At 41.9% G+C, this 19,347-nt stretch overlaps 1 pseudogene across 1 annotated transcript in view; it reads right to left on the bottom strand.

Annotated features, from left to right (window-relative positions):
- LOC146960780 (B-cell receptor CD22-like) overlaps positions 1-15,485 on the bottom strand; it is a 37,533-nt pseudogene extending 22,048 nt beyond the window's left edge. The window contains exons 1-7 of the transcript XR_015035366.1: positions 15,431-15,485; positions 14,804-15,160; positions 10,318-10,536; positions 9,753-10,100; positions 1,440-1,667; positions 1,091-1,348; positions 673-897 (exon numbers count right to left, since the gene is read on the bottom strand). The product of XR_015035366.1 is annotated as a B-cell receptor CD22-like (transcript). The remainder of the gene's footprint in view (positions 1-672; positions 898-1,090; positions 1,349-1,439; positions 1,668-9,752; positions 10,101-10,317; positions 10,537-14,803; positions 15,161-15,430) is intronic.
- Positions 15,486-19,347: the final 3,862 nt, after the last annotated feature.

Below are 19,347 nucleotides of genomic sequence, written 5' to 3'. Positions count from 1 at the left end.
TGCACTGGAGTGGATCAGTTCATCTTTCTCACCTGTTCCCTGTCGTCTGGTCTCTCTCCAGCCTCAGACCTCTGCTCAGACCTCTTCTTTTTTCTGATCAGGAGAATTATTATTTAAAAAGGTTAAAACTCACTGAATGACATGAACTGATTTTAAATAAGTTTGTGAACTAATATTTGTGGAAACAGAACTGCTCACATGATCCAGAGGAAGACAGAGAAGAGTAGGATCACTAGGGCCACGACAGAGACTGTACCAGCTATTAACTTCCACGCTGCTAGAAAAGAGAGAACACATGAAAATGAATAAAATGAGCTATAGCAGGACGTTACCCAGTATAGGAATAACTTGGTTTTATAAACATTGTCCTCTTACAACCTCTTACAAAATCTTACAACCACTCGTGACAGACAACACTCCAGTCTCAAGGACATGAGACCTTGAGAGGAAAAGTTGAGATCCAACATTCAAAGACGTCTACAGCGGGAGCGTACCTATGTTCCCGTGTCCCATTCACAGTGGGGAACATAGGACCCAGGGAACATAGGACCCGGGGAACATAGGGATGATCCCTCTACAGCTACAGCCCAGACAGAGTGTTATGATTTCAGACACAGTCTGTGTGTAACTCACCTGAAACAACAACAGTCAGATTTAAGGTGGACTTCTGACGTCCTATTGTGTTCTGGGCTTCACAGGAATAATTCCCACTGTGTTCAGGTCTGAGGTCAGTGATGGTGAAGATCTGACCTGAAGCTTTTGGTGAGTCTTCATCCTCCTTGTACCAGGTGTAATTAGCTGCTGGGTTAGCATCACTGCTACAGGTCAGAGTCACTGAACTGCCCTCCACTATCTCAGCAGAGGGACTCACTGACACAGAGGGAAGCTTTGGAGCATCTGGAGATGATTTCACACAGTTCATTACAAAATCAGACACACATTAACTGTGAGTAAAACCTCTCTCCTAAAAAATGCTACACATCAAAGCATTAGCTTCCAGAGAGACTTTTCCAAGAGACTAAAAGCTAAAAATCAAGATTTATATCCTACATGTTTTATTTTCCAGCAGCAGCTGCCTTTATTAACTTACATGTCACATCAATAAAGATGAATTCAGACGTCCTCCTCTCCAGATGATTCTCAGCTTCACAGTAATACTCTCCAGAGTCAGATGACTGGATGGAGCTGAAGACCAGCTGTGGTTCTTTGTTGAGCAGTGTCAGGTTCTTCTTGTACCAGGTGAGTTTAGCTGCTGAGTCAGTGTCACTGCTACAGGTCAGAGTCACTGAGCTGCCCTCCATGATTTCACCTGGAGGATTCACTGACACTGACGGCACCTTCAGAAAATCTGCAGGAGGAAACATCAACATGTGTTTCCTGAGCAGCAATGTTGTGTTGGATTAAAGTGTGTTGTTTCTTAAATAGAAGAGAAAACTCACACACTGGGGGAGAGCCATGATTCTCATGTCCCTTTAAAGCACAAGAGATCATGTCTCCAGGAGAAAACCTGTCTGTATAAGAACTTCCCTCCTCCATGATTTTCTCTCCGTTCCTGATCCAGACGTAGGAAAGACGACCAGCTGGACTGCAGCTGCTGAGACACTTCAGCTCTGCCTCAGTATAAGACTGATGGACTGTTATTGTTCTGGTCACCTGCACCTCCAGAGCTGGAGACAGGAGGAAGAACCCACAGTGTTAGTGGTTAACATGAAAACATAAAATAGAATAAAAAGTGGATGTGGTGATCAGATATTCTTTGTTCTGATAATGCACCTTCTTATAGTGTTTTTCTCGGTAACCCTTTAATTTCCAGGCCGTTAATTACGTCATAATATCAAGAAATTACCCAGAAAGAATATGATTAATTGCCTAGTAATGTCAAGAAATTGCCTAGAAATAACGGTCAATTTCATAGTAATGTTGAGAAATATAGCCAGGAAATAACTTTTAATTGTGTAGAAATAGCCCAGTAATAATGATCAATTGTGTAGCAATGTTGAGAAATATAGCCCAGAAATAACAATTAATTACATGGTAATGTCAAGAAATATAGCAAAGAAATGACACTCTAGTAATATAGACAAGTTGTAGTAGTAGAATTGCAGTGAATTACTGCTAAGTATTGGGTAATTACAGAGTAAATAGCCTGTCGTTTCCATGATATAGTCAAGTACTTTCAGTGTGATTAACCTGATGTAATTGTAATTTCCACAGTCTTACCTTATGGTTAGCTGCAATATCTGTTTCCCAAAAGCAAATGGTAGATCTGGCAACTGCTGGAAATGTCACCATAGTTAACCCATAATTACCTTTCTGCTGCCTGCAAAGTGTAGTGGACTTTGTTCCTTAGAAACGTATGGGTAGTTTCAGCATAACTAACATGGTTATGAGAACTTCCACTGTAATAGTCTTGCCCAGTGGAAATGTCACCGTAGTTAACCCATAATTACCTTTCCACTGCCTGTAAAGTGTAGTGAGCTTTGTTCCTTAGAAACGTATGGGTAGTTTCAACATAACTAACACAGTAATAAGATCTTACACTGTAATAGTCTTTCCCAGTAACCCATTTGGATCAAATGTATACATATTTTCCAACAAAGATAAGCTACGTACCATGAAATGTCACAACATGAACTCTTTTTAGGAACATAGAAGCCATTTCCAAATAATGGAGGAGATAATTACCTTCACATTTTATATTAAGTGTACAATATTCCTGATATAACCTATCCACCTTTTTCTGAACTTCATAGAAGAAAGGCAAAGTAGATTAGAGTACATGAATGGGATGTTGTCCTGTTAAATCTCAAAACTCATATTCACATGTTCCCATGAAGAAAATACAATGAAGCTGTTTTCAGTTGTTTTTAATAATTTCCCTGCTTATGTCAGCGTATTGGAACATTCCCAGTAGAGTTATTCCCTTTCCGATACCAGTATTGGAAATGCCTCCGATACCACCAAAAATGTTGGCATCGGTATCAGCAGTAGGCTACTGGAGTCCAGGTGTAGCTGGGACGGTCTACTGCGTTGTGTTCTGTGCACAATAACACGGGACGCAGGGCTGGGTTCACACTCAGGTTTATTCCTGTATGATGGCAACATAAAACAAAAAGGATGTGAATTAAATGGTCATCTTCTCCATAAAAGTCCTCTCTCAGTCAGGAACAGTGCAGACTGACAAATGCAGCACTATTTCTCCCAAAAAACTATCACATTTCTTCACATGGTAAAACATACAAGTAAACATCTCTAACATAACAATGGAGGCTGAGCAACCACACACATACCTGTATGATGGCCACATAAAACTAAATGGATGTGAATGAAATGGTCATCTTCTCCATAAAAGTCCTACCACACAAAAAATAAAATACATTTAGCATGTAGGCTAGTACATGGAGGACGCATTGACACATGCACACCACACACACACGCACGCACGCACGCACACTCACGCACACACACAGGGAGAAATCGCGGCAAAATAACTGTCTCTCTCTTGCTCAAAACAGCTCTTAAAACACACTACACGACAGAAAACACCATTCCAAACAGTTTTAGATTAACATTTGTTCATTAAATTGGCAATAAAACTCAACAGATATAACTTTTAGGTCCCGGAGCCTCAACTACATACCTCTCTCAGTCAGGAACAGCGCAGACTGACGAGAGAGAAGGGAGCGACGTGCGTCATATCCGCAGACTTTCAAAATAAAAGATCGGTTTTGTAAAAATGAAAGAAATACAAAAATAAAACCACAAAAATTTGAATTATACAGTATTAACAATAACAATAATCCATATTTGAAGTAAAAAGAAACCAAAACACATCATCTGATGGATTTTGGTGAATAACAATATAAAATAAACACCAAAATGTGTAGTAGTTTCCTTTTTCTGTTTATCTGTGGCCCACAACATCATTTTAATTATTATTATAATAATTATTATTCTATTCTAGCTGCATGTTGCATTTATAACCCACAGATAAACACACGTGGTATCGGATCGGTGCCTATAACAGATAGAAAAAGGAAACAACACATTTTATTGTTATTAATTTCACCAAAATCCATCTGATGATGTGATTTAAGTTCTTTTTTACTTTAAATATGGATTATTGTTAATATAATTCAAATTTTTGTGGTTTTATTTTTGTATTTCTTTCATTTTTACAAAACCGATCTTTTATTTTGAAAGTCTGCGGATATGACGCACGTCGCTCCCTTCTCTCTCGTCAGTCTGCGCTGTTCCTGACTGAGAGAGGTATGTAGTTGAGGCTCCGGGACCTAAAAGTTACATTTGTTGAGTTTTATTGCCAATTTAATGAACAAATGTTAATCTAAAACTGTTTGGAATGGTGTTTTCTGTCGTGTAGTGTGTTTTAAGAGCTGTTTTGAGCAAGAGAGAGACAGTTATTTTGCCGCGATTTCTCCCTGTGTGTGTGCGTGAGTGTGCGTGCGTGCGTGCGTGCGTGCGTGTGTGTGTGTGTGGTGTGCGTGTGTCAATGCGTCCTCCATGTACTAGCCTACATGCTAAATGTATTTTATTTTTTGTGTGGTAGGACTTTTATGGAGAAGATGACCATTTCATTCACATCCATTTAGTTTTATGTGGCCATCATACAGGTATGTGTGTGGTTGCTCAGCCTCCATTGTTATGTTAGAGATGTTTACTTGTATGTTTTACCATGTGAAGAAATGTGATAGTTTTTTGGGAGAAATAGTGCTGCATTTGTCAGTCTGCACTGTTCCTGACTGAGAGAGGACTTTTATGGAGAAGATGACCATTTAATTCACATCCTTTTTGTTTTATGTTGCCATCATACAGGAATAAACCTGAGTGTGAACCCAGCCCTGCGTCCCGTGTTATTGTGCACAGAACACAACGCAGTAGACCGCCCCGGCTACACCTGGGGCCTCATTTATCATTGTGGATACACGCTTTTTTACACGCTCTTTCCCCCATTTTGTGCGTACGCACTTTTCTCCGCCTAATTTGGGATCTATCAAACCAAAACTTGTCGGGAGTAAGAGCAAAAATTTACGACCAGTCCGACCATGGCGTACCGGCATTTACACGCTTTTTGAAGAACAAGAGGAATTGGCGACGCCGCTGCTTAGTCAGAGAACTGCAGTATGCGAGGGAGAGAGGAGCGCGGACACTGTTTGAAGTAGTGGTGGTGATGATGACCCCCCCCCCCCCCCCCACACCACCACCACCACCACCGCACACGTGTTGACGTCGGCACTTTACATGAAAAGCACAGCGACTCAGATTTTTCCCCTGTGCATTTACACTAGTTTGCTCCTAAATACTGGCTTTATAAAACGAATTTCGTTTTCTTTTGATATCATATTGATATTTCCCCCTGCATGTAGGCTACAACTCTTCCACAACCCGTCTGTCCAGTCTGGAAAATAATTTCTGCGACGTGCGTGTGTTACGTAGCCAGACTGGACACACACAAGCAAGCAGCAAGCACAATAATGTCGGCGCAAATCAAAGCAAATGAGAAAACATGATCGATATTTTTTGTGTGAATAATATTTATTGTATTTAACAAAACTGGGTGCTGCCCAACATCATTTTAGGAAAAGTCACAGACTGGTGGACTTCAATGTTTTTTTTTTTTTTTTTTAAATATATAGCTATGCACAAATGAAAATCAAAGTCTTCCAGTGAACGGAAGTTGGGGGTTAGTGGAAAGGGGTGCAAAGTACTAACTGGCAGTGGAAACCCTGCTTTAAATTATTATGACATAATCTAAAATAAGGGGCAGAATAAATATGATTCTTCTTCTTTCTGTTCTGTTTCATTTAGATTTGGGAGTTTTTTGTTTTTATTGTAGCCTTTCAATGCAAGATGATGTTTCTGACTGATATTGCCGTGTTACCGTGTAGGCTATCTCGCTTTCAGAGAAATTCCGCTTCTTTCTCCGCTCTCCGTCTGTCTGTTGTCTTCACCGTCTTCCACTGACGTCATTCCACACGTTTCCAGAGTGCACATGGCTACTTAATATGCACGTATACTGATTTGCATTGACCACATATGGTTGCGTGGGGCCGTTTAGGGGGCTGGGTATGAGGCGTGTTCTCATCCACGCTTTTCTCAGGTCCGGTGTGATCTATCAAGGGAAATACCGTGCAGCCGTGTGTACGCGGAGTTTGATAGATCTGAAAAGAGTGTATATTTTTTGGTCGTACGCACATTTTGCCTTTCCGTCGTACTGAAAATTTAAGAGGACTTTTACACGCTCTTTGATAAATGAGGCCCCAGGACTCCAGTAGCCTACTGCTGATACCGATGCCAACATTTTCGGTGGTATCGGAGGCATTTCCAATACTGGTATCGGAAAGGGAATAACTCTACTGGGAATGTTCCAATACGCTGACATAAGCAGGGAAATTATTAAAAACAACTGAAAACAGCTTCATTGTATTTTCTTCATGGGAACATGTGAATATGAGTTTTGAGATTTAACAGGACAATATCCCATTCATGTACTCTAATCTACTTTGCCTTTCTTCTATGAAGTTCAGAAAAAGGTGGATAGGTTATATCAGGAATATTGTACACTTAATATAAAATGTGAAGGTAATTATCTCCTCCATTATTTGGAAATGGCTTCTATGTTCCTAAAAAGAGTTCATGTTGTGACATTTCATGGTACGTAGCTTATCTTTGTTGGAAAATATTTATACATTTGATCCAAATGGGTTACTGGGAAAGACTATTACAGTGTAAGATCTTATTACTGTGTTAGTTATGTTGAAACTACCCATACGTTTCTAAGGAACAAAGCCCACTACAGTTTGCAGGCAGCAGAAAGGTAATTATGGGTTAACTACGGTGACATTTCCAGCAGTTGCCACATCTACCATCTTTCATCCAAATGGGTTATGGGCAAGACTATTACAGTGGAAGTTCTCATAACCATGTTAGTTATGTTGAAACTACCCATACGTTTCTAAGGAACAAAGCTCACTACACTTTACAGGCAGTGGAAAGGTAATTAAAGGTTAACTACGGTGACATTTCCACTGGGCAAGACTATTACAGTGGAAGTTCTCATAACCATGTTAGTTATGTTGAAACTACCCATACGTTTCTAAGGAACAAAGCTCACTACACTTTACAGGCAGTGGAAAGGTAATTATGGGTTAACTACGGTGACATTTCCACTGGGCAAGACTATTACAGTGGAAGTTCTCATAACCATGTTAGTTATGCTGAAACTACCCATACGTTTCTAAGGAACAAAGTCCACTACACTTTGCAGGCAGCAGAAAGGTAATTATGGGTTAACTATGGTGACATTTCCAGCAGTTGCCAGATCTACCATTTGCTTTTGGGAAACAGATATTGCAGCTAACCATAAGGTAAGACTGTGGAAATTACAATTACATCAGGTTAATCACACTGAAAGTACTTGACTATATCATGGAAACGACAGGCTATTTACTCTGTAATTACCCAATACTTAGCAGTAATTCACTGCAATTCTACTACTACAACTTGTCTATATTACTAGAGTGTCATTTCTTTGCTATATTTCTTGACATTACCATGTAATTAATTGTTATTTCTGGGCTATATTTCTCAACATTACTACACAATTGACCATTATTACTGGGCTATTTCTACACAATTAAAAGTTATTTCCTGGCTATATTTCTCATTATTACTATGAAATTGACCGTTATTTCTAGGCAATTTCTTGACATTACTAGGCAATTAATCATTATTTCTGGGTAATTTCTTGATATTATGACGTAATTAACGGCCTGGAAATTAAAGGGTTACCTTTTTCTCTATTGTAAATACTCTCCCTGTTTAACTACAGATCTTAATAAATATAATCCTTGTAACTCCAAAAGCCATTTGAGCTTTGTAGCACCATATAATGTAATAATATCCTGAAAATGTAATAACGCCTGAAAATGTAATAAAAATTGCACTTAAAGAAGTAAGCGATATTTTTGTGTTAATATAAGTCTTAAATAGTTGTATCTTCCGACAGCAATCACTTCTATAGAGTGTTTGGTCTGAAACACGGGTCTGTCAGTCACTCTGCTCTGCTCTGAGCCCAGGAGAAAACTTTCCTTGTATCCTACAACCTTTATCCAATGAGGAGAGAGAACGGCATAAAGGGGCGGTCCTCTCTGTGTGTGCAGCCAAGGGATGCGCCTGAATGTGGTGACGTAGGGACGAGGACGGGGACTGCTAACTCCATCGGCTGACAAGAAGTTAGCCAAAACGACCGAATCGCTTACTTCTGCTTTAACTCGATTGAAAATGTAATAAAACCCAATAATGTAATAACTCCACCAATAATATAATAAAATGTCCTGATTGATATTGTAATAACATTTTTACTGATAATGTAATACATTATTGGGAATTTATTACATTTTCAGGACCCTCCTGAAAATGTAATAAATTCCCAGTGGGTTAAATTGCAGACCTTGAGCACCAAATAGCCATATGCACACGTGTAGATACTCAGGGACATGCCTGGTCCTACGGAGTGGGTGATGGACTTACCTCCAACTTTCTCCAACTTCCCATTTCTCTGACCATACATTTCTACAGTATATTTTTGTGTCCATTTGTCCGACCTCCCATTTCTCTGATTTAAGTAACCCTAACCCCTACCCCAACCCTAATCATAACCATAAACCTCTTGAATAAGTCGGATTAATGGGTAGTCAGAGGAATGGGCGGTCAGACTTTTGGGCGGTTGGACTGACGTATTCTCCCCACACTGGTGACCCCAGGTACCTCTTCACGTAGGTAAATCTCATAATATACTATAAGTGTGACAATTTGTCAAGTATTACATTATCAGTTTTGAGAAAAAAAAAGACCCACCTGAAATGGGTGTAATGAATTCCCAATAATGTAATAAGGTATTACATTATTGGTGGAGTTATTACATTATTGGGTTTTATTACATTTTCGATCGAGTTAAAGCAGATATCAGTGGCACGGCCGTTTCGGCTAATGCTGTGTTCAAGGCAGGCTTTTGAAACCGTAAGTTACAGCTTCAAGTCACAACTACGACTTGGTAGCGTTCCAGGTAACCCGTAGCTCGTGTTTTTACCGTCCTGTTGTCTGTGAAAGTTCCCTATAACGGCCACTCGTAACTTCCGACCCGTGAACTCGTACCAGATCGAACTGGTATGACTTCACAGGAAGGAAAAACACAAAGTACGAGTTTCCTTGAACGCACCATGAGTTAGCAGCCCCCGCCCTTGTCAGGCATCAATTGGTCCTCGTGCTACGTCACCACATTCACGCGCATCCCTTGGCTGCACACACAGCCCTTCATGCCGTTCTCTCCCCTCATTGGATAACACTTGTATCCCACAAGGAAAATTTTCTCCTCGGGTTACAGCAGAGCAGAGTGACGGAGAGACTCGTGTTTAGGCTGAAATACTTCATGTAAGTGATTGCTGACGGAAAATAGGACTATTTAGGACTTATATTAACAAAAACATTCCACTGATATCTGCTTTAAGTGCAAATTTTATTACATTTTCAAGTGTTATTACATTTTCAGGAAATTAATACATTATAGGGTGCTACTAGCTTCATCACTCATCTACACAGATTTGTTCAAAGAGTATTTAATCCTGTTCATAGCAGCTCCTCACATCCACCTACAGCCCTTTAAGGTGCTTTATTAAAATGTGATACACAAAAGTTTTAATGATGTTTCTGTGTTTGTCAGCTTGTGTTCTTACCTGTGACAGTCAGAGTTGTACCAGGTAAACTTTTCCCCCATTCAACCCATCCTGCTTTGAATTTGAAGTGATACTGAGCTGAATCTGTCTCTCTCAGGTCAGTGATTCTCAGAGTGGAGCGTCCTCTCTCTGTTTCAACAACCTGAACACGACCTGAAGAGTCTTTACTAAGATCCTCAGGCTCTGAGGGATTCTGCCAACGATGACTACGTTCAGGACTGAACCAGAACTTTGATTTAACATCAAATAAACTGTTGTAAGTACAAGAAATCTCCACTGATGATCCTTTGGAGGCACAGATTCTTCTGTCAGTGTAAATCACTCTGTAGCAGGATTTACCAGAGACACCTGAAAGATTAAATGTTTTATTAAACCAGAGTAGCAACTACATGTTTCAAGACACAGTTGTGTTGTTAAATTAGAGCAGAGTTCAATACAATAATATGGTGTTAATATAGAAAGTGAAAACTGAGTCCTCCATATTATAGATACATGCAGTCATGTGCAGTAGGTTAAATGTGCCACCAGGTGGTGATATGTAAGTGGAAGACTGAAGTAAACTCACAGACTGGAGGAGAAGGGAAGTCCTCATGTCCTTTCAGAGCACAGGAGTAACTATCCACAAGATTAAAGTAGTCTGAAAATGAAGCTGTTTTTCTTCCAGTTTTCTGTCCATTCTTGTACCAGGTGAATGAAGAATGATCAGGTAGACGACAACTGCTGTGACACTTCAGCTCTGCCCAGTTTCGGTAGTATGTTGAGGGGGTCACCTGCACGTGTAGATCTGGATTTACAAAGAAGAAAGGGAAATACATTTTTCATTCAATGTGAATACATAGACGTCAGTTATTGACCCTTTAATTTATTCTACTGGAGTCATTATGTGACCTGGATGTGAATATCTGATCACACAGTAATGTCCATATGTGAGTCTAGAGGGGAGTTACCATCATCTCCTCATATTTAACCAGTCGTCATCATGTGATCCAGAGTTCACACTGAAGCCCATTAAGTCATTAGTAAGTGGAGCTCTGAGCTCAGATTGTCTTCATCTTTCATTAACACAGCTGTTTCTGTTGATCTGAACATCTGGAACAGAAACATAGTAAAATTAAAGCCGCAAGCGGCTATGACGGGCCCTCGCTCCACGCCACTCGGCGTCCCGGCTACCCCCGGGCCGCTCTTCGAAAACCCCCGCGCGCAACCGGACGTGGGCGGCTGCGTCGAGGGCGGTCCCCTCGTCGAACACGTGACGTTTCGAGCAAATCGGACAACGTACGATGGAGTTACGGCAGGTTTACGGTCCGTCCACCAGGGGGCGGTAACGGGATGCGGGCCGTTGCGTACGGGGTCGTGACCTCATCACACATGTGAAGTTTCGAGCCGATCGGACAATGTCGATGCAAAACGCGACATTTCCTGTGTCCACAAGGGGGCGTCTTGAGCGAGCTAGCGTACGATCAAATGGAGGCGTAGAGGGCGGGCCCCTGATCATGTACTGAAATTTTGAAGTGACTACGACCAAGTATGTGGGCGTGGAAGGCAAACGTAATAGCATGGCGACTAAACGAGCAGTTGACCAACTTTGTCGCCCCCTAGCAGCCACGCCGTTTCACGTAGAGAAAAGCTTTTAATAGTGTTTGACCAGCTCGGTCTCCTGATGATCTGTAGCGAATATGAAGTCAATCGGGCAAAATCCGTGGGAGGTGGCAGTTCACGGTGGAGCGCTATTCCTGTCGCCGCCACAAGGGGGCCATTAGCCGTAGCGTCACAGCGTTCACGAAATACCTTCACCAACTTGTTCGGCATGTTTTAGAAGTGGAATGAAGTTGATGGGGGCAACTATGTATTTTTAATTAATTTTAGCGCACTTCCTGTTACCACCGGGGGGCGCTATGAGTGACGTAGGAAAATAATATGTCGGATCGTTCAGGGTCACGCCATCATCATGTGCACCAAGTTTGAAGCTGCTGCGATCAAATCTGTGGGCGTGATAGCATTTAAACCTTTTTAGCTGAATTCGGGAACTTGGCCGTGCCCTAGTAGCCACGCCCTTTGACCTACACACCTGCGGAGCACAAGCCGTAATCAGCTCAGTCTGGAGATGTTCCGTGCCCAATTTGAAGTCAATCGGGTGAACTCCCTCGGAGGAGTTCGTTTTGCGTCAAAGAAATGCTAACCAAAATGGCCGACTTCCTGTTGGGTTTAGGGCGTGGCTCCAATTCAATTTTTGGTATGTTTGGGTATGATACACGTGTGTGTCGAGTTTCGTATGTGTACGACAAAGTAAGCGAAATTTGTCTATGGAGAATTTCGGAAAAACTTCAAGGGGGCGCTATTGAGGCATTTAGCCACGCCCACGGGAAACGACTCTATCCGCTGAAAGAGCTCGCCATTCTTGACCTGTGGATGAAATTTCGTGAGGACACGACTTCGTTAAAGCCACGAAAAAGGCAAACGTAATTGTACGATAAAAAATCGTCAGTCGCCGCGGCGGCACACGGACGCCGTTCGTCGTATCTTCACAGCGTTCATAATGTAGCTTCAGCAACTGGTTCTGCATGTATTAGAAGTGGAATGAAGTTGATCGGGTGAAGTATGGATTTTTAATGAATTTTTGCGTACTTCCTGTTACCACCGGGGGGCGCTATGAGCCAGGCAGGAAGTCGATACATCAAAACGTTCAGGGAGGAGCCATCGTCATGTCCTTTGAATTTCAAGTGGCTACGACGAAGTATGTGCACGTGAAAGGCAAACGAAATTTAAATTGGGATGATACACATTCGCCGCGGCGGCACACGGACGCCGTTGCTCGTAGGGTGAAAGCGTTCATGATGTAGCTTCACCATCCGGGTCTGCATGTACTAGAAGTGTAACGAAGTCGATTTGGTCAACTACGTATTTTTAACGAATTTTTGTACGTTTCCTGTGACCACCGGGGGGCGCTATGAGCGACGTCGGCAAATAATATGTCGGATCGTTCAGGGTCTCGCCATAGATTTTTGCACCAAGTTTGAAGCGTCTACGATCAAGTATGTGGGCATGAGAGCCATTCGTATTTACATGGCGAGCACCGAAACAGTCGCCAAACTTCGGGGCACGCCAGAGGCCAAGCGCTTTGAGCTACAGACCTGCGGAGCACAAGATAAGCTCAGCTAGGTCTGACGATGTTCTGAACCCAATTTGGAGCCGATCGGGCGTAACCCCTCGGAGGAGTTCGTTTTGCGTTTTCAAACTTTGAAGCAAAATGGCCGACTTCCTGTTGGGTTTCGGGCTTCGCTATAGGAGGATTTTGTGTTCATCTCGCATTGATGAACATGTGTGGCGATTTTGGTCCGCTTTCGTTAACGTCATTTTTTTCCCTATGGGTTTTTGGGAAAATTGTAGGGGGCGCTATTTAGCCATTTGGCCCCGCCCATATGCGACGCTGGCATCATATATCAATTTTCGCGAAGCCCCACGAGGCTACAAAGTTTCGTTCGTTTCTCGGCTTGGCAAAGGGGTCAAAATGGCAATTGAATCGTCGGAAGAATAATAATAATAATTAAAGCCGCAAGCGGCGATGGCGGGCCCTCGCTCGCCCATGCCACCGCGGGGCCTGAGGCACGCCGGGGCCGTGGCGCGGAGCAGAAATGGAGAAAAACCTGGAAGGAGGCCAAAAATGCAATGTTTCGTTCATCCACCAGGGGGCAGTCACCGCATGTGGTCTGGTGCGTTCAGGGGCCGCCCCTCATCACTCGCGTGAAGTTTGGAGTGAATCAGACAAAGCATGAGGGAGTTATGAGCAGTTAATGGTTCGTCCACTAGGGGGCAGTAATGGGATGCGTGCAGGTGTGTTCAGGGTCAGCCCCTCATCACACATGTGAAGTTTCGTGGAAATCGGACAATGTTGATGTAAAATATGGCACTTCCTGTTTCCACTAGGGGGCGAATGAGTGAGATCGCCTACGAGCATATGGAAACGTTGAGGTCGTGACCCTGGACCTGTGTACCAATTTTCATGTTGATACGAGTTCAATAAAGCCATCAAAAAGCCAAACGTATTGTCATGGCGAGGAATGGTCGCCGCGTCGCCACACGGACGCCATTACTCGCAGCTTCACAGCGTTCATGATGTAGCTTCACCAACTGGTTCTACATGTTTTAGAAGTGGAATGAAGTTGATGGGGCAAAGTATGTACATTTTCCAAATTTTAGTACACTTCCTGTTACCACCGGGGGGCGCTATGAGTTACGTGGGAAGTGAATATATCGGGACGTTCAGGGCGGAGCCATCATCATGTCCAGCAAGTTTGAAGTTGATTGGATGAAGTATGTGGGCGTGAGAGCCACTCGTATGTACATGGCGAGCACGCCAAAGTGAATTGAGCGCTGGCAGCCACGCCCTTTGACCTACGGACTCACGGAGCACAAGATAAGCTCAGCTAGGTCTGGAGATGTGGTGTACCTAATTTCAACTTGATCGGGCGAACGCTGTGGGAGGAGTTCGTTTTAGGCGGGAAAAATCAAAATCAAAATGGCCGACTTCCTGTTGGGTTGAGGTCATGAGGTCAAGAGGCTTTTTTGCATATCTGGGTATAATATATATGTGTACCGAATTTTATCGACATCGGACAAAGTCACTCAAATTCCCTATGGGGATTTTGAAAGTTTGTAGGGGGCGCTATTTCGCCATTTCGCGTCGACCATGTGCGACCACCCAAAAATATCGAATTTCGGATCAGGCCGGACGTCCGTGCAAAAGTACACGCGTTTTCGCATTTGGGAAAGGGGCGAAATTGAGGCACGAAGTCGGAGAAGAATAATAATAATAAACAGCGCGATTTCAATAGGGCTTTCGCTGGGCGACTTGCAGTCGCCGCTCGGGCCCTAATAAAAAGAAACATTACAATATCTGGGGTTTTTGCTGCCAGGTCTATGCAGTACTTGAGTACTTGCTTGCTTACTTGTTGTTACTCGTCGGCTGGCACGTCGACTAATGTGCATGTCGAATAACAATAGGGACCTCCCTGGGTCGTTGACACAGGCTCGGGCCCTAATAAAACTGTTACCTGTGACAGACAAAGTGACTCCAGCTTCACCAGTGTATTTCTCTCCTGGTTTGTTTGTTGTGAAGCTGAACTTGTAAACAGCTGAGTCGCTCTCTCTCAGGTCTGTGATTCTCAGAGTGCAGTCGTTGTCACCACAGAGATACTGAACACGACCTGAGTACTCTGAGTCTGCTCTCAGATCCACAGGTTCATCACCACTGGATTTAGTGAACCACAGTCTTTCTCCAACTGTAGTATCATCATCAGTTCTCCAGTCTGGGTATCTGTAGGTGCAGCTTATGTCCACTGTTGATCCTACTACAGCACAGATCTGAGTTGGAGCACAGGTCACTGTCCAGTCATTCTGACCCTGTATCACTGTAACACAGAGCACAGCACAAACCACAGTCACATTTTAATATTGTCAAGCTGCATCAGTTTCTAAACCTGCAACAAAACTGAGCTAATTCTACATTTACAAAACTACTTTGGCTCCAACATCATCCCACTGTGAGCCAATGAGACAAAGAAGAGAAGATTGTAGAACTAAACTGAACCATCGTCATCTCATCATCATCTACTCATCATCTTACCTGCTCTGAATAACAGTGTTACATGGTCTGTAGTGTCAAAGTGGAAATACATTACCTGGTACAGAGAGGAAGAAAATTAAAAGTCCACTCACTGCCGCTGTTAAATTCATAGCTGCTCCTCTTGTCTCACTTAGTGACATCAGAGATTATGAAATAATCAGAAACAATATAATCTATAAAGATATAAATTGGTTTATATATTAGTTTCAAAATCCATTCACAGAGTAGGACATTATTTAAACGTCTGCCCTCAGAGGAATGAGCAGCAGAACAAAGACTTCCTTAACATATCGCGCTGACCACAGGACAGGAAATGGTAGCTCTTAGCAAACAACAGAAAGTTTTGCACGTACTCTGAGGTGTCAGTTAAGTAGGAACAACTGTCTTCACAGACTATTCTTACAGACATATTACCAACTTGTGTTATCATTAGAACACAAATTATATACAGTATGATGGAGGTCTCAGTTCACAGCTACACAACGTCTGGGAATCCTCAGATTTTCTTCATGTTATTTCAAGTTTTTATGTTGTTTTATGTTGTTTATGGTAACCCAAGTTTGACTTTCAAAGAGAAATATCCGACATAATCACAAAACTCCGCTGAGTTGGTGGCTCAGCAGCAAGTCCCCGCAGTTTGTGTTCACCTGCAACCTGGACAGGTGGAATATTAAAGCAAAAGTAAGCAGAATGTTTGCGTTAATATAAGTCTTAAATAGTTGTATCTTCCGACAGCAATCACTTATGTAGAATGTTTGGTCTGAAACACGGGTCTGTCAGTCACTCTGCTCTGCTCTGAGCCCAGGAGAAAACTTTCCTTGTATCCTACAACCTTTATCCAATGAGGAGAGAGAACGGCATAAAGGGGCGGTCCTCTCTGTGTGTGCAGCCAAGGGATGCACCTGAATGTGGTGACGTAGGGACGAGGGCGGGGACTGCTAACTCCATCCGCTGACAGGAAGTTAGACAAAACCACCAGATGACTTACTTCTGCTTTAAGTAAAAGGGGAGGTGGGAGATGGATGGACGGAAGAGAGAGGGGGTCTCACTTCCGAGCCGCTTGACGAGCAGTGCGCTGTTCCAAAAGTTGAACACATTTCAACTCCATAGGATCTGAATGGAAAGAAGACGCTAAAGGCGCGTCTGGTGGACACGGCCCCTTACAAACATTTTACATCCGTCCATGTCCCCACCTCATTCTGAGCTACACAGTAACACACTCCAGACTCAGAGGACTCAGAGGAGGAGTCGTCATAATGATCCTCTCACTTGTTGAAGTTGTTGCTGAACACAGTGACATCACAGTGAACATGAAGACGTCCAAACGGAAAACTAGTGGACCTGTCAATCACACTGCAGACCAAGTGAGTGGAAAAAATCAGACCATGAGAAAACAGTTGTATTTGTTCCGCTGTTCACTCAGTGGTCAGGTTGCGGTTGCTCATGAATATGAGTGTTCACACGTGGTTTCTTCTTCATGTGAAAGGAGATCACAAAGGGTAGACCACTGTTAATGATAAAGGAAGAACAAACATCAACGCCTTGTTCTTTATTTTTAGCGTTGGTAGATATCCTCTTGTTCTGTTAAACAGAAGGTACATTTGTAGATAAACTCGACAGTTACTGAATCCTTCAGATGAACCAGCTCCATTTATACAGTTCATTCAAACAGCACTATCCTTACTCACCACTGCAATGTTGAGGTTCAGAAATGCAACAAAGGCTCAAAAAAGTTTTAAAAAGTCTTTATCTGTGTCATTTTCAACAAAAGCTAAGTTTATGTGTTGTGTTGTGGGCTGTGTAGCCAACATTGACTTACTGTAATGTAGTCATGGGAACAGGAACATTCAGCCCCTGATGAATGGGATGTTTCACCAGTTAAGATGAAACCAGTAGGGGTCTAAACCCAGTGCATGGATGGATCGGTGGATGTTCTGTCTTGACCTGGAGGAGGTGGGGGGAGAATACAGGGAGGTTGGACACATTAAATGCACAGTTGATTTTTATAGTGAGCACTTAATAACAGTGATACCAATAGGTAATGAGTTACATTTTGTTATACATTTTTATATAGTATATGTATATAATATATATTAACTGTTTAATCATTATAAACACACTGAATGTCACAGATTCAACAATGCACATTAAAATAATGAATAATGGGGAAAAAAACATGAAGAAGTAATAAATGAAGAAAATAAACATGGTGTCAAGAATAAAGATGTAAAACAAAAAGACTTTTCACTACCATCTGGTGGAAGCAGGGTCAAACTACAACTCTTAGAGAAAATGCATGTTTCCAACAACCTACTATATAGTTTTAATCCTTATTATATGTTAACTCTATCACTACTCAATAACAAAGCCCTGTGCTGCTTGTTCAGCTTATTGCTCGTAGCACATGGTCATAGCTGAAGGAGACTGAGGTGAGTGTGTTTACATGTTGATCAGCTCTCGTCTAACAGAGCAACAGAGTCAAACAATCTGTTATAAGAACAAACAAAGTGGAAATATAAATGATCTGGTGACTTTACAGCTGGAGAATCTGAGTGAAAACAAATCTACTAAACAAGTGAAGAGATCAGTAAAAGAAAGTGTTTCAGAACAAGGATTTCTTGTGACATCACTGTGATCTTGACCTTGACCCTAGTCCTAACTGTGCTTCACAAGCTGGTGTTAATGATTTGCTGTCATTTGTCTCTAACTACCATCTAGTGGCAGAAAGAGGAAACTACAACCAATTAACACATGGTCATTCTCCAGAACCTCAGTGATTTGATGTGGGTGTTTCACTTACATGGTGAACTTGATGCTGAATAAATGCTAAAGATAAAACACATCAGCTGCTGAACATTGTTTGAAAGAAACATCGATCTGATCAAAAACCAGTCCTCATCTGACAAGAGAGGAGGGTGATGATTGTCTGTGATCAGAGGACAGAAGTCAAGCTGTTAAAAGAAGATTAATAACTTCCTTTTCACATTATGCATATTCATAAAGTCATGACAAGAACTGTCAAACTGATGTGTAACAGGTGGTAGACCCAGACTTTGTGGGTTAACAGCTAACAGCTGTATAGCCAAAGCTACTGGTGCTTAAACATGGACTAATACATTTATAGCAAATGATTCAACTGTCAACAGAATGACTAAGAACAAACATTCGTCTCTAATGGTACTATTTGCCTCACTGGCGGACAATTTACTAATGTCATGGTCATTTTCACATCAAAGATACTAATATTCACATGCCAAGGTTCAACAAATTTAACAAATCTATCTTTCACTAACTAGCTGCTCCTAGCTAATAAGATGTTTGCCAAGGTGCGAGTATAACACACACTGACGCTATTCAGTAAAACATTTGATAACTTGATAACACACACTTTATCTACCTTATTTAGAGGATAAAGGGAAAATAACTAACCTGCAGAAAAAGGGATGTTTTATACATTTACAGGATTTCTATACATTGCTTCTTTTTTTATTTTTATTATATAATTATTATTCAATATAGTGTATTTAAGCAGTGGAGCAACAAAGAGAAAAGACAAAACAAAGAAAATGATCCAGAGAAACCAAAATTCTGGATAACAAACCATGTACTTGTGGAATCGTACATGTCCAGGACTTGGAGAGCATTAAGTCTGTTGTCTGTTCTCTCAGCAGTCGGCTGAGCAACCAACCACATCATGAAAATCTTCCTCCACCAGTCGGGGAATTTCAGCATCCAAGCACATCACCGGACAGGTGTGAACGTGCTTTAATGTAACTTTGAAATATGGACAGATAAGCAGTTTGTCCAAAAACAACGTCCAATTTGTATTTTTTTTTTTACAGTGTAGTCATATTTTGTTCAGTCAGGTAGACTATCCCGGTGAGAAAAAGCAACATCACTCAGGCGCATGGGCAGCAGTTCAGTTTAACTTCAAAATCTCTGCACCATTTAGGAAAGTCTCTTTTCCATCTC

This window comes from Trachurus japonicus, unplaced genomic scaffold (genome assembly GCF_045865225.1).
Source record: "Trachurus japonicus isolate A0001 unplaced genomic scaffold, Traja_1.0 AP030010.1".
Classification (NCBI taxonomy): Eukaryota; Metazoa; Chordata; class Actinopteri; order Carangiformes; family Carangidae; genus Trachurus; species Trachurus japonicus.
The sequence above is the reverse complement of the archived record's forward strand: the minus strand, read 5'-3'. Positions and strand labels throughout refer to the sequence as shown.